This window comes from Nicotiana attenuata, unplaced genomic scaffold, assembly GCF_001879085.1.
Source record: "Nicotiana attenuata strain UT unplaced genomic scaffold, NIATTr2, whole genome shotgun sequence".
Lineage (NCBI taxonomy): Eukaryota > Viridiplantae > Streptophyta > Magnoliopsida > Solanales > Solanaceae > Nicotiana > Nicotiana attenuata.
The window spans coordinates 129,317-144,458 of record NW_017672711.1 but is presented as its reverse complement, the minus strand read 5'-3'; the positions used below and the strand labels follow the sequence as shown (position 1 = coordinate 144,458).

Below are 15,142 nucleotides of genomic sequence, written 5' to 3'. Positions count from 1 at the left end.
AACAGAGTTTAGTAAAACAAAAATCAAAGGACTCAACGGTAAACACATATAGTAAAAGAGTAAAGAAAACATAACAAGGATTAACATATGAGCACAGGAGTAACATGTATAGTAGAAAAGAAAAGTAGAAAGACAGTACATGCGTAGTAAGAAGAAATCACACGAGCATGATATAGACAAACACACATAAAGAAAAGAAGAAGAAGAAGAAGAAGAATCAGAAAGATGTTTTTTTCAAAGTTCCTTTCAGAAACCCTAAATCGAAGACAAACGATTTTGAAAAGGAAATTTGGGGAAAACACTTTAAATGACAAGTAAAGCATAGATACAGCATAGATCTAAGAAAACAATAAGGAAAGAACCTCGAATAGCTTAGGGTTTCGGAGAAACCCTAGAAATGAGAAAGGCTTGGAAGAAGAATCAGATCCCGAGTTGCAGAGGTCAGGAATCAGGCTCCCGAGCTTGAATATGCCTTAGCAAAGGCCGGAGAGGCCATAGAACCAAAGATCTGAAAGAGAGCTGTCGAGGTCAGGTCTCGAAGCTTCAAAAAACCATGGTTTAATGGTGGAGGGAGGTGAGTATAGACCATCCATGGCCTGAGAAGCCATGGATTCCGGTGAAAGTTCGGTGAAATAAGGTAGGAGGAGGCTAGGGTTCCGAAGAGTTTTGAGAGAGTTTGAGAGACGAAGGGTTTCAAAGGCGGCTATCAAAGTGAAATGAGGGATTAGGGTAGGTCGTTCAGGGTTAAAAAAGGTAAGGGGGGTTTATGGTCGTTGATCAAAATGATCAACGGCCTGGATCAATAATAGGAATCGGGCGGATTTTAAATTGAGTCAGGGGCCGGGTAAAAAATGAAATTGGGCTGGTTTAATTGGGGTAGAATTGGGTCAATTTAAGGGCCAAAATTGAAATGTAAAATAGGCTGTAATTGAAATAAATGAGGCTAACTGTTAAATAGCCGGTTTTTTCCTTTTTATTTGTAAAAAATAGTAAAGATGATTTTAAAAGCAAATTGAAAGTACTGAACCAATTAATAGTAAATAAAAATTAATTGAAAAATACTGGGACTAATTTTACAATTATAAAATGCTATTAATCTTAAAATAGGCTATAATTGCAATTATATGCAATTTAGTCTTTAAATACCAAATAAATTTGTAAAAAATATACAAAAAATTATCTTAACTATATTTTGGTATAAATATGGGAATAAAATAAATTACTCACCAAAATTGATAGCTTTTGTGAATAATTACTGATTTTTGTACTGCTAAATTGGACAATAAATTGATTTTAAAAATCTTTAAAAATTAGGAAACATACCAAAACACTTGGGCATGCTTACATATGAATATACATGCTATTTTTGAAAGTATTTTGTATATAAAAGTACATTAGGGAAAAATTGGGTATCAACAGCTGCCCCTCTTTATCCGGGAAGGATGAAAGAGTTGTCGGGTAAAGACATGATGGCCAATTTGACCGGACAAAACGATTTGAAGAATTTTGACCGAGCTCTGGTTCCTGAGTTGCCTACATATCCCTGGTCTTACAGGAATCATGTCATATGTAGTTCGAGATCCATCGGCGGAATATGTCGATGGAGATTTTCGAAAAACGGACGCGATATTCAGGTTGAGAAAGATGGTTGAAGTCTAGTAGGCTGCGGGAACTGGAGCGGGATCGCTCCTGCTGAGACGGCCATTGCTAGCCGGTTTACCTGCAAATGAGCAATGCGAATATATATTGTGCATAAATTTAAACGTGATNTGGGTCGGGGGCCGGGTAAAAAATGAAATTGGGCTGGTTTAATTGGGGTAGAATTTGGTCAATTTAAGGGCCAAAATTGAAATGGTAAAATAGGCTGTAATTGAAATAAATGAGGCTAAATGTTAAATAGACGGTTTTTCCTTTTTATTTATAAAAAATAGTAAAGATGATTTTAAAAGCAAATTGAAAGTACTGAACCAATTAATAGTAAATAAAAATTAACTAAAAAAAATACTGGGACTAATTTTACAAATATAAAATGCTATTAATCTTAAAATAGGCTATAATTATAATTATATGCAATTTAGTCTTTAAATACCAAATAAATTTGTAAAAAAATATACAAAAATCATCTTAACTATATTTTGGTATAAATATGGGAATAAGATAAATTACTCACCAAAATTGATAGCTTTTGGGAATAATTACTGATTTTGTACTGCTAAATTGGAAAATAAATTGATTTTAAAAATCTTTAAAAATTAGGAAACATACCAAAACACTTGGGCATGCTTACATATGCATATACATGCTATTTTTGAAGTATTTTGTATATAAAAGTACATTAGGGAAAAATTGGGTATCAACAATGGGAAGGTCAAAGTATGTGTCGACTATCGAGATTTAAACAAAGCAAGTCCCAAAGATGATTTCTCATTACCCAATATACACATACTGATTGACAACTGTGCCAAGCATGAACTCCAATCCTTTGTGGATTGCTTCGCGGGATACCATCAGATCTGGATGGATGAGGAAGATGCCGAGAAAATAGCCTTTATACTTCGTGGGGGATGTATTGTTATGAAATGATGTCGTTTGGTCTGAAGAATGCCAGAGACACTTACATGAAAGCCATGAAGACTATTTTTCATGACATGATTCACAAAGAAATAGAGGTGTATGTGGATGATGTCATCATCAAATCCAGAAAAAGCGTAGATCATATAGTAGATTTAAGGAAATTCTTTAATCGGCTTCGAAGGTACAATCTGAAACTGAATCCTGCAGAGTGTGCCTTCGGAGTCCCTGCTAGAAAATTGCTAGGTTTATTCGTCGGTCGCCGGAGGATTGAATTGGACCCTTCAAAGGTCAAAGCCATACAAGATTTGCTACCTCCGAAGAGCAAGAAAGATGTGATGAGCTTCTTAGGGCGTCTCAATTACATGAGCCGATTCATAGCACAATCGACCGTGATCTGTGATCTAATTTTCAAAATGTTGAAGAAAGATGCTGCAACAAAATGGACTAAAGTATGTCAGAAAGCCTTTGACAGAATCAAGGAATACCTATCCACACCACCAGTCTTGGTCCCGCCGGAATCTGGTAGACCTTTGTTACTTTATTTGTCCGTACTAGATGGAGCTTTCGATTGTGTTTTGGGACAACACGACGAGATGGGAAGAAAAGAATTGGCAATATATTATTTGAGTAAGAAGTTCACACCCTACGAAGCACGGTATTCTCTGCTGGAACACGCTTGCTGTGCTCTAACGTAGATAGCTCAGAAATTGAGGCACTACTTCTGTGCCTACACTACATATCTCATATCAAGGATAGATCCCCTGAAATACATCCTTCAGAAACCAATGCCTACAGCGAAACTAGCGAAATGCTAGATATTGTTGAGTGAGTTTGATATTGTCTATGTTACTCAGAAGGCGGTCAAGGGGTAGGCTTTAGTAGATCACCTCGTAGAAAATTTTATGGGAGGGGAATACGAACCATTGAAAACGTATTTTACCGATGAAGAAGTGTTGTTTGTAGGAGAAGATACTATCAAAGCCTACGACGGTTGGAGAATGTTCTTCGACGGAGCTGCAAATTTCAAAGGAGTGGGTATTGGAACAAGGGGGGCGGAGCGCTAAGAAAGAGAAAGCGTTATTAGTTTTGGTGTTAGAGATAGGTCAACATTATCCAGTAGCCACGAAGCTCAGGTTTTTGTGCACCAACAATATGGCAGAATATGAGGCTTGCATCATGGGGCTCAATTTGGCCATCGACATGAATATACAGTAGTTGCTGGTAATTAGTGATTCAGATCTTCTGGTACACCAAGTTCTAGGAGAGTGGGCTACCAAGAATACCAAAATATTGCCATATATGTATCACGTAAAAAAGTTGATGAAAAGATTCACAAAGATAGAATTCAAACATGTTTCGAGAATTCAGAATGAGTTCGTAGATGCACTAGCCACTTTGTCCTCCATGATACAGCATTCAGACAAGAATTTCATCGATCCTATTCCGGTAAGAATCCATAAACAGCCAGCTTATTGCGCTCATGTTGAAGAAAAAACAGATGGGAATCCTTGGCATCATGATATCAGGGAATACTTGGCAAAAGGAGAATACCGGAACACGCAAATCATACTCAGAAACGCACGCTTCGGAGATTGTCCAATCATTTCTTCCAAAGTGGAGGAATTCTGTATAGAAGGACTCCAAACCTAGGATTATTACGATGTGTTGACACCAAAGAAGCTTCCAAACTGCTAAAGGAAATACACGCTGGAACCTGCGGGCCGCACATAAATGGTTTCATTCTAGCCAAGAAGATATTAAGAGCAGGATACTTTTGGATGACTATGGAAACAGACTGCATCCGGTATGTCCAAAAGTGTCACCAGTGTCAGGTACATGCAGATATATTATGGGTACCACCAAATGAACTCAATGCAACAAGTGCACCTTGGCCATTCGTTGCTTGGGGAATGGATGTCATCGGTCTGATTGAGCCCGCCGCTTCAAACGGGCACATGTTCATTTTAGTGGCCATAGACTACTTCACAAAATGGGTTGAGGCTGCATCTTATAAGGCTGTAACCAAGAAAGTCGTTGCAGATTTTGTCAGGAATCGTATTGTTAGCCGATTAATGGGTACCAGAATCCATCATTACCGACAATGCCGCCAACCTCAACAGTGATTTAATGAAAGATATGTGTGAAACCTTCAAGATCAAGCATAAGAATTCCACAGCATACAAACCTCAAATGAATGGAGCTGTGAAAGCAGCCAACAAAAACATCAAGAAAATTCTGTGGAATTCTTATGCTTGATCTTGAAGGTTTCACACATATCTTTCATTAAATCACTGTTGAGTGGTAGACAACCACAAGCAATGGCACGAAATTACCATTTGCTTTATTGGGATATCGTACCACAGTTTGCACATCAACCGGAGCAACTCCCTACATGCTGGTTTACGGTACTGAAGTTGTCATTCCCGCCGAGGTCGAAATTCCTTCTTTGAGAATTATAGAGGAAGCAGAACTCAATGATGCAGAATGGACAAGGAGTCGCTATGAAAAATTAGCTCTTATTGACAAGAAAAGAATGAATGTAGTATGTCATGGTAAAATTTATTAGAATAGAATGTCCAGAGCTTTCAACAAAAGGGTCAAACCTAGACAGGTCATGCCGAGGCAGCTGGTGTTGAAACGAATCTTCCCACATCAAGACGAAGCCAAAGGAAAGTTTTTGCCCAATTGGAAAGAGCCCTACATGGTTCAGAGGATACTAACAGGAGGAGCACTCATGCTCGCAAAATTGGACAGAGAAGTTTGGCCAAAGCCTATCAATTAGGATGCAGTCAAGAGATACTATATTTAAATTGTTTACATTTCTTCATCTGTGTAACTGAACTACGCTTGACCTGATTCCCGTTTAAGAGGGGATACGTAGGCAGCCCTGTGGGTTCGGTCACATCTTAATAAAATTTTCATTTTCCCCACAACCAGATACCGGGGCAGAATTTTGAGGAGGACCCTCAAAATTTCGGAGCAAGTCCAGCCGAAGTCATCATATGCAAGACAGTCAGAGAATTGGATAAGTAACCAGGGCAGAATTTTGAGAAGGGTTCTCAAAATTCTAGAGCAAATCCAACAAACTTCGTCGCATGTAGAACGGCTGAATAATCGCTTACTAAACTGGGGCAAACTTTTGAGAAGGACCCTCAAAATTCTAATGGAAAGACGTCGCAATGTCTCTAAGGTGTCGCAGTCATCGGTTCATTTAATTTACTCGATATCGTAAACTATTATGTTTTAAAATAACTATGTTTATCAAGCTTGCATACTTTTCGAAAACTTTGTTTCTATGGCAGCCAGATATTACCCAGGGTAACTCGAACAGGATCTCCAGAGCAAAGCAAAGCAAAACAAGTAGGCAAAGGCATGAACCAACCTTCCCCGAAAACTCACGATTTTTCTTTGGATGCAGGCACAATGAACATGATAGGAGCATTCACAAGTATACACGTACCAAAATCACTATCTTCATAATGGCAAGGCTGCCAAATGTAAATATGTCTCCAGATAAGAAAATACTCTGCCACTACTTATTATCTGTTCACTGCATGAGGCTAAGCCCAGCCTCCTCAATTGCATAAGGCTAAGCACTGCCTTTCATTGCATGAGACTAAGCATTGTCTCCCCATTTTGCATGAGGCTAAGCCCTTCCTCCTCAATTACATAAGGCTAAGCATTGCCTCCATAATTGCGTAAGGCTAAGCACTACCTTCCCTTGCATTGAGCCTAAGCATTTCTCCTCTTCTTGCATGAGGCTAAGCCCTGCCTCCTCAATTGCATAAGGCTAAGCACTTGTTTACCATGAAAATAGTAATAACAGTTAGATTTAATTTTGTGGTTCTAAAAATATGTGATCTATTTTTATGCTAGTTGTTAGGCAATAGATGCTAAGTGAAAGGTTAGAAAATAGAATAAGAGCTCGTAGATGGTTTAATAATCAAACCGAAATAGCTGGGAATCGAGGCCTCGAGCTTGCATATGCGGGGCCTCGAGGTCGAGTCGGATGCCCGATTAAGGAGGGTCAATGAAGGACAAACAGTTATGAGAGCTGCGATGGTGGCTCTCTATGATCAATAATGAGCAATAAATGATGAAAAATTAATAGAAAACAATGAATATAAGCAATAAATGTAAATAATGAAACCAAGAGAATGTGTTCAAGCTAGAAAACAGAGAATGTTCTTGTATAGAATGTAATGTGTTGTATATCGTATATCGTTCCCCTTTAGAAAATGACAAGGATCCCCTTTTTATATGGAGGGAAATCCTGACATAGTACATGTGTAATTATTAAAAAGAAATATAGCTGGCACAACTACTTACTAGTCTGGCACGAACTAGTGTTTCCCTTGCAGGTTTTGTCAGCTTTGATCATATGCCTCAAGAATCGCCCGCTAGTGTATCGCAGCCGTTGGTTTGCACTGCCTCGAGGTCGATCATTATGAGCCCTCGGGGGCGAACTCCGAGCTAGACTTCGAGCCTTCCGGGAGTGGTCTTTTTTGAGGTGCCCTAGTGATCATAAACTCGAGCCCTTTGATTTTTACCGTATACACATAGTCGCCACATTTCTTAGAATAAAATGATAAGAAATGATTTTGACACCGATCCCCTCGAGCCTCTTGCGTTGACGTCATGCTTATGACGTCAGCTTTTGCGGTAGCTGAGACGTCCCATCAATACGTCTTTCCGAGGAACATTTGACGTAGTGCCAGTTTACTTTCTCAAGGCGATAATATCGCCGCCGTTCCATTTCCCAATAGGCATTGATTGCAACCGTCGATCCGTTTTCCAAAGATATTGAGTGTGCCGTCGGTACATTTCGCAGAGGCATTGATTGCGCTGCTGGTTATGCTCCCTCCTTTCTATAAATGGAAGTTTTCTTGAATCAAAACTTCATTCAATCGTTCTCCAACAGCCTTTTATTCCTCTCTTCTCTTCGTCTTCATCCAAATCCATTCCCTATGTTTAAAGCCTGTGATCATAGGGTCACATGGTAGAGTTCCCATCAGTTATGCCATGACTCTTTCCCAGAGCCTTTCCCTACTGAGCGGGATCGCACTGGTTTGTTGTTGTTGGCCCAAAATAATGAGAGAGAAATCTCAAATTATCTTTGCATTAAAGAGCATGCGGACTACGAACTTCTGCTCATCTTGTTTAACTACCCGGTGCACACTTCACTCCTTTTGCTTTTCATGGAGTGAGGTGGTAACATCTACTAACTGTTGCATCCAGCACCGGTGCAACGTCTCAAGAAGTGGCTTCATAATAGTGGCGCTGGCGAGACCCATACTCGCCAATTTTTCACCCAGCCACTTCTTCATCTTTTTCTACTTCTTCTTCATCATTTTTTATTTCTTCCTCATCCTTGAAGACGCTGTTTGGAAGGTCTAGGTGAGGGCCCAAATAAATGATTCTCGAAGGCATTGCTCCCGAGGATGTGCCCCCGAGAGTAGATTAGTGTTTTAGCTGTTACATTTGCTTCTTTGTTTCTGTATAAGGACCCTTCGTGGGCTTTTGTTGTCATGTGTAAGGTCCCTTCATGGGATTTTGTAATCATCGTTTATTAATGCAATGAAGTTTGTTCAATTTGTATCTGATTTATGTTGGATTTTCCTTTATCTGAGTGCCTGACTCTATCGATCGGTCCGAATACCGTGTCCGGGTGTAGGTATTTCCCCGGTTCCTGATTGGTTAATACGATATCTTGCAGAGACCTTTGTCGTTCCTCGAGCTGAACCAGGTTGAATTGATAGAAGCTTAGGCCGCCGAGACCCCCGAGTGAGAATAGGGCTTCAAATTTGTAGAATGAAACTTAGCCTTTTAGACCCCGTCGATAGTCCTCGAGGGGGAACTTGCTTGAACGCCTGAGGACAAAGATAGCCTTTAGGCTTTCGAAAGCAGTCTGTGAGTGAGAATTCTCTCAAGCTCAAGCGACCTGAAAACTTGTTTTGAACTTAGAGCAAAGATAGCCTTAAGGCGTTATAGATAGAACTCGAATGAGGGCTCTCCTGGATTCGGATAGCCCCTGGATTAATGTAACCGAGAGGACGTTTAACTTGATCCCAAGGCGAGAAATATCCCTAAGGCTTTATTAGTGATCCTCGAATGAAAACCGGCCTGGGCTCGGGTAGCTCGAGGGCCAAAGAATCGGATGAATGACCCGTGTTTGCCAATAGCAGAAATCCTCGAGGTAGGGCACCACCTCGAGGTCAGGCTTTTATGAGTAGCTTCTCGGGGCTTATCTTTCGTGTTGACAGGGGTCCTCGAGATCGGCCACCATCTCGAGGCCTGTAATGATGTTAATGGCTCCTTAGAGCCTATCTTCTTTTTGATAGAGATCCTTGAGATCGGGTACCATCTTGAGGCTTGTAATGATGTTACTGGCTTCTCAAAGCCTATCTTCTTTTTGATAGAGATCCTCGAGATTAGGTACCATCTCGAGGCTTAGTTGATCTCCGTGGCCTTTTGATACCCAAAACGTCGTACGGCAGCGTTGATCGTATGGCATGGTTATGCGACGACCGAGGTGATCCTGCCGGTATATCTTCCCAAAGCGATAATAGTTTAGTAAGTATTTTTAAATTTGGCTTTTGAGCCAGGCGGATAGTCGCTGCTTTCTCTATATATTGGTTTGTCTTCCTTTCTTTGAAGATTTCGCTATTCTGAGCAGCCATACTCCTTCATAGAGCTCTTCTTCCCTGTGTTAGGTCTTTCACCATTTTAGCTTTGAAGCCCTCGCTCAAATTCCCGCTCCAATTCTCTGATTTTATCATAGTTATGGTTGCTACACCAGGATTTGTTCGGCGATGAGGAGGAAGTTCTGCCTCTGGTTCCCGCTTGGTTGATGGTGCGCCGCCGATGTCTGGCGAGCCAGCCTTGGGGCACTTTGTTTCGAGAAGGGACTTTTCGTCGGAAAAACCTCCCAATGTTCAGGGTCATTGGGAGTATGCCTCGAAGTTTATTTCTTTGATAGGAGAGGGGCACCTTGAGTTAGTGAGGAATGATTGTGGATGCGGGGAAAAGGTGGTACTGCAGGTACCTTTCCCTGAAGAGAGCATCATGTATCATGCCAAGGGATTTTTGAACGTATACACGTACCCCTTTAGGCTGGGCCCCCTTGATAGGGTTGTGCTCAACTTCTGTCAAAAGTATCGGGCTACCTTGGCACAGGTTCATCCGTCATTTTGGAGGATAGTATTGATGATGAGATTTTTTGCGGAGGAAGCAGGGCTTGAGTTTACCCTTAGTCATCTCATCAAGCTGTACCGGCCTTTTCATCATCGAGGCCTGTTAACCCTACGATTCCGATCCACAGGCCCTTTGTTGTCGATGATGAAGTAGATGGAGATCGGGGATGGATGAGCCGATTCGTCCGGGTATGGACTATCGATGTTATCCCTGTGGAGTTTCTGCCATTTCCCGAGGAATGGAATTTTACACGTAAGAGGTACACTTCGTGGCTTCCTGCTTTCGTTGTTTTGATAATGGTGTAGGCTCCGTAAATGCGCCTTTATTTCCTTTTCTGCAGCAATCCCATGGATGCCATACGAGGTCCCTGACCTGACGGATTGGGCTTGGAAGTTGGAGACCCACTCGACTTATGATGATCGTAAGTGGCGAGACTTGTCCAAGGGTAGATGGGAGGCAAAACACCACGGTACATGCTATGTGTTTTGCTTCTTTTTTTTCTTTTTGAAAGGTACTTTCTTTTTATGTGTACTAACTCCGTCATCATAGGCATTGGGGAGTTCTTTGAGGTGAGATCGTGCCCTCTCGGAGAGGGAGAATGATCGTCAGCTTTTGGGCCGAGGAATAGTAGTAATAAGCGAAAGGAGCCTTCGCAGGGCGACGATGCCTATAGTAGGATGAGTCCAGCCCGGAGGCTCAGAGAGGGCGCATCAGCTGAGCCTGTAGCGCCCGAGATCTCTGGCCTTGGAAAAACGGTCCCTCCTCCGCTGCCATCTTCGTTTCCCGTCGAAGGTACTTCGAGGGATGCTCGAGGCCAAGGGCCGCATACATCGAGCGACCGGTCCCAACCGGGAGCGGTTTTACTGGGGTGGATGGAGCCACACTAGTAGATGTGCACTCGACTTTTGAGGAAGCTCAGCGGCTCTACTCTGTGGTGAGTTTTGGACGATCGTATCAGTTCTTTAGCTTTTGCAGCTTTTTCTCTCTTATCGACTTTCTCCTTCGTAGGATTTTAACAAGCTCAAGTCTGAGCTGCTTCGTCGTGAGGCCTTGCTGCGAAAAATCGTGGATGGGGAGAAATCCCTTAGGCTTCTTTGTGATGAGAGAGAAGACAAGTTGGCACATTTGCGGTATGAGGCGAGTCGAAGTCTGGACTATGAAAGCTACCCTGAGGAGCAGGTAATTTTTGTTCCAAGGGAGTGCGTGTTTTTATTCTATCTTCTGAGGCTAATGTTTCGTTTTCTTCAGTTACAGAAAAAGACGGAGGACCTGGAACGCCTTCGGAGCAAAGTTGGTCAAGCCAGGTGTGAGTGCGATGAGCTAAAGGCTCGGGTGGACGCCCAGGTTGCGGCTAAGAAGGATGCTTTGGCCAAGGCTTCCGCCCTCGAAGTGCAACTCCACAACGCTCGTGAGAACAGCTCGGTCCGAACGGACATGATTAGAAATCTCGAAACTGAGCTTCTGAAGATGAAGGCCAAAGTTGCGGAGGCTCGGGCTGAAGCCGGAGCGATCCGAACTAAGGCTGATAAGAAAGTGGCCGCCTATTTGAAGGACGCTACCGACGCTCGAGCTGAGCTGAGCTGAGAGGGGCTCTTGACCGTGAGAGCAGAAGCAAGGAGTATGCTCGGTGCAAATCTCTAAGAGAAACCCTCGAGTAGATCCATGCTAGGGGCTTTGACCTCTCGGAAGAGATAAAGCAGGCAAAGGTGGACGAATATGGCGCTAAGTTCCTTCTGTCCGATGCCGAAGATAGCTAGAAAGAGGCCGGCGGACCATAGTCCCCGAGGGGGACGTAGGCTTAGGCTTTTTTCCTTTCAACCTTGTGTATGTTGTTCCTGGAAGATCTTGTAGGTGGAGCCTTATGTATTTATAGAAGGAAAACTTTTTGGTTCCATTCTTCTTTGCATGTGCACGTCTTTGTTTTGACTTTTGACGCCCTATCAATGATTGGCCGGAAAAAATTGGATCTTGGGGTAAAGAACCCTTAGGCTTTCAATATGGCTCCAGCTCTTACACGTTCGCCTTTAGGCATTTTTGACCGTGTTTTATCTTCGAGTTTTTGGATTTTAGGCTGGCCCTTAGGCTCTTACGCACTAGGTCAGTGCGACCTTTTAGTGTAAGCTGGCGTTTAAGCTCTTATGCTTTTGCTTTTAGGAATATTTAACTAATTATTTCGGATTCAGTCTCCGATTCGGTTCTTGACTCGAGCTTACTGACCCTTCAGTTTTTGAATTTAAGGCTGTCGCTTAGGCTCTCACGCGTTAGGTCAGTATGACCTATAATATGGGCTGGCGGCAGTGGCTCTTACGCATTGGGTCAGTACGACGCTTTATATGGGCTGGCAATAATGGCTCTTACACATTAGGGTCGGTACGACCTTTAATATAGGCTGGCGACGATGGCTCTTACACATTAGGGTCAGTACAACCCTTTATATGGGCTGGCGATAATGGTTTTTACGCATTAGGGTCGGTATGACCTCTGAAATAGGCTTTATTCTTCCCTCATTAAGGATTTTTTGAAATTGTGTTTGCCTGAATCTTCAACGGTTCGACAAAAACCTCGATTGTGAGTCGTTATGTGGCGATGAACGAGCACCTCGGGAGGTTTTGCTCGGTGGCTGAGTGTTTCGAAGCCTATAGTTTAGAGCTGACATGGTCGAAGCTCTTTTACCTATGTCGAGGGTAGCCTTGTTTAACTGGTTCTTTTAGAAGTACTTTCGAAGTAATTGAAGGCCTGTGATTTTATAGCGACGGTCGGGCGTCCCCGAGTCGCGTTAGTTTGGCTGGCACAGCCTTGTGACCGTAGTCATTGTATTTGGCCGGAGCCTTTTAGTTCCCGAGTGAAATAGTTTCGGCGTCTATATCGAGGGTATGCCTTTTTAGGGGTCTTACAAGTTCGATATATAGCCTTAACTTTAAGATCGGGTTTATGCCTTTTGTAAGGTCTTATAAATTTGAATATGCCTTACTTGAGGTCTTACAGCTTTGGCTACTTGGTACAAGTATGGTTCATGCCTTGCTTGAGGTCTTACAATTTTGTTACTTGGTACAAGTATAGTTCATGCCTTGCTTGAGGTCTTACAGTTTTGTTACTTGGTACAAGTATAGTTCATGCCTTGCTTGAGGTCTTACAGATATTGTTGTTGCCTTATATAGGTCTTACGAGACCAAGGTTGCCCACATGGGGTCTTATGGCCTCGGGTTTTGATAAGTCGATGGGATGGCAATTGGCGACAGTCCCTGAGACATTGAAAGTTTTCTTGGCTCTGGAGCCATTTTTGTAGACTTGATGATGCCTCATTGAGGGCTTACAAGTTCGAAGCTTCCGACCCGGAGGTCAGACGGTTTCGAGTTTTTGACGCCAGTCCCCGAGTGTTCGGGACATTTTTTGGCCCTGGAGCCATTTTTGTAAGGAATAGCGAATTTCTTTGAAACGCGAAATGCTTTGATGGAGGGGAAAGTATTCTTTGATTACTTGGTACAAGTATACACGTCTTCGTTGTCAAGGGCTCGGTTATTCTATACGGACACAGTTTGTTCGACCGTTTGGCCTGGTATATCGTTTTCCTATCGAGACCCTATCTAGCACATCTTGGCTTCTCCGAGGATGTGACCTTCCGGGGGGATGCCCTCCAGTATTCGAGGTTGATTTGAAAAGAAGCCTTGAATACTTGTTGAGTCTTCTTTAGGCAACATATAGATGTTGCCTCATTAAAAACCTTGCCGGTAAAACCCTTCTTGGGATAAAAACCCGGTCGAAGGAAAAGATTGCAACGTATGCTTTTGGAACCTAAGGCCTTCAAGTTGGAAAGTACTTCAAGTTGGAAAGCGCTTCGCTTGTTTCGATCGGATACCTGCACACAGGTTAGTGTGAAATGTAACTAAAAAAGGGGAGATGATTATACCTTATTGCCGATGGCGCCTTGAGCCTCGATGTGCTTCGAACAGCTGCTTTCAGGACACGGCACGGTCCTTTGCTAGTTTAGTCAGGTGTAGCCGAGAATATAGCTTGTTATTGCTATTTTACTGTTTGTTTATCCTTTGGCTCCTTCAATGTTGGAGGCGTAGGTGCCGGTGCTACATTGTGCACTGCAAAAATTTCCCTCGCTGCATGTTGTTCCCCATATACGATTTTTATGCAGTCTTTTGTTGGGAAATTCATCATTTGATGAAGGGTCGATGGTACTGCTCTCATACAGTGTATCCACGGCCTACCGAGCAAGGCGTTGTATCTCATGTCTCCTTCGATGACATGAAATTTGGCATATTGGGTAGTGCCGGCCATGTTGAAAGGGAGGGTGATTTCCCCTTTCGTTGTTTTGCTCGCCATGTTGAACCCATTGAGGACTCGAGAGGCGGGTACTATTTGGTCGAGCAGTTCGAGCTGCTCCACCACCCTCGACCTGATGATGTTGGCCGAGCTACCTGGATCTACAAGCACACGCTTAATTTGAAATGTGTTTACAAGAAAAGAAATTACCAATGCGTCATTATGGGGCTGAGATAGAGCCTCGATGTCTTCGTTGCTGAATGAGAGGGCATCCTCGGGTATGTAACCTCGAGCTCGCTTTTCCCTGGTGATGGAAATTTTTGTTCTCCTCACCATGGGTTCTTGTGGAGCATCGATACCTCCGAAGATCATGTGGATGACATGTTGTAGCTCGTCTGTTTCACTCTTCTTGGTCGCCTCTCTTTCCTGGAACTAATTTTTGGCTCGGTCGCTGAGGAATTCTCGGAGGTGACCTTTGCTGAGTAGTCGGGCTACTTCTTCCCGGAATTGTCGGCAATCCTCGATCCTGTGACCGTGTGTGTTGAAATTCACACACTAAGGTATGGTTCCTTTGTGAAGGATCTGATTGTACGGGCCTAGGCCACCTGGTGTCTCTGATTTTACTGATGGCGAATACGATGTCTGAAATGTCGATGTTGAAGTTGTATTCCGTTAGGCGGGGTGCCTCCGTCGGCCCTGTGTGCCTACTGAATCCGGCTCTACTAACAAGTTCCCGAGGGTTCTGACCTCCATCCATCCTTCGATCATTGCGGGGTATGTTGCGCCTCGGGGCGTTTCTTCTATCCTCAGTGTATGGTATGTATCTTTTTTTGTTTGGCTTTGGCTCCTTCGTCGGAAGCCTGCTAGGATATACTGAGCCCGAGGGGGCTCCTAGTTGGTCGTCTTCGACCCTGATCTTTGATTGGTATCGGTTGTGGACGTCCGACCAGGTCACGGTAGGATATTCAACTAAGTTCTGCTTTAGCTGTTTTGAAGCAGCCGAGCTTCGCTCGTTTAAACCTTGAGTGAAGGCTTGTACTACCTAGTCGTCGGAGACTGGTGGTAGTTCCATTCATTCCATCTGAAAGCGAGATACAAACTC

General features: G+C 43.1%; 1 pseudogene; it reads left to right on the top strand.

The window, feature by feature from the left end:
- LOC109214230 overlaps positions 1-11,525 on the top strand; it is a 34,804-nt pseudogene extending 23,279 nt beyond the window's left edge.
- The last annotated feature ends 3,617 nt before the right edge of the window (positions 11,526-15,142 follow it).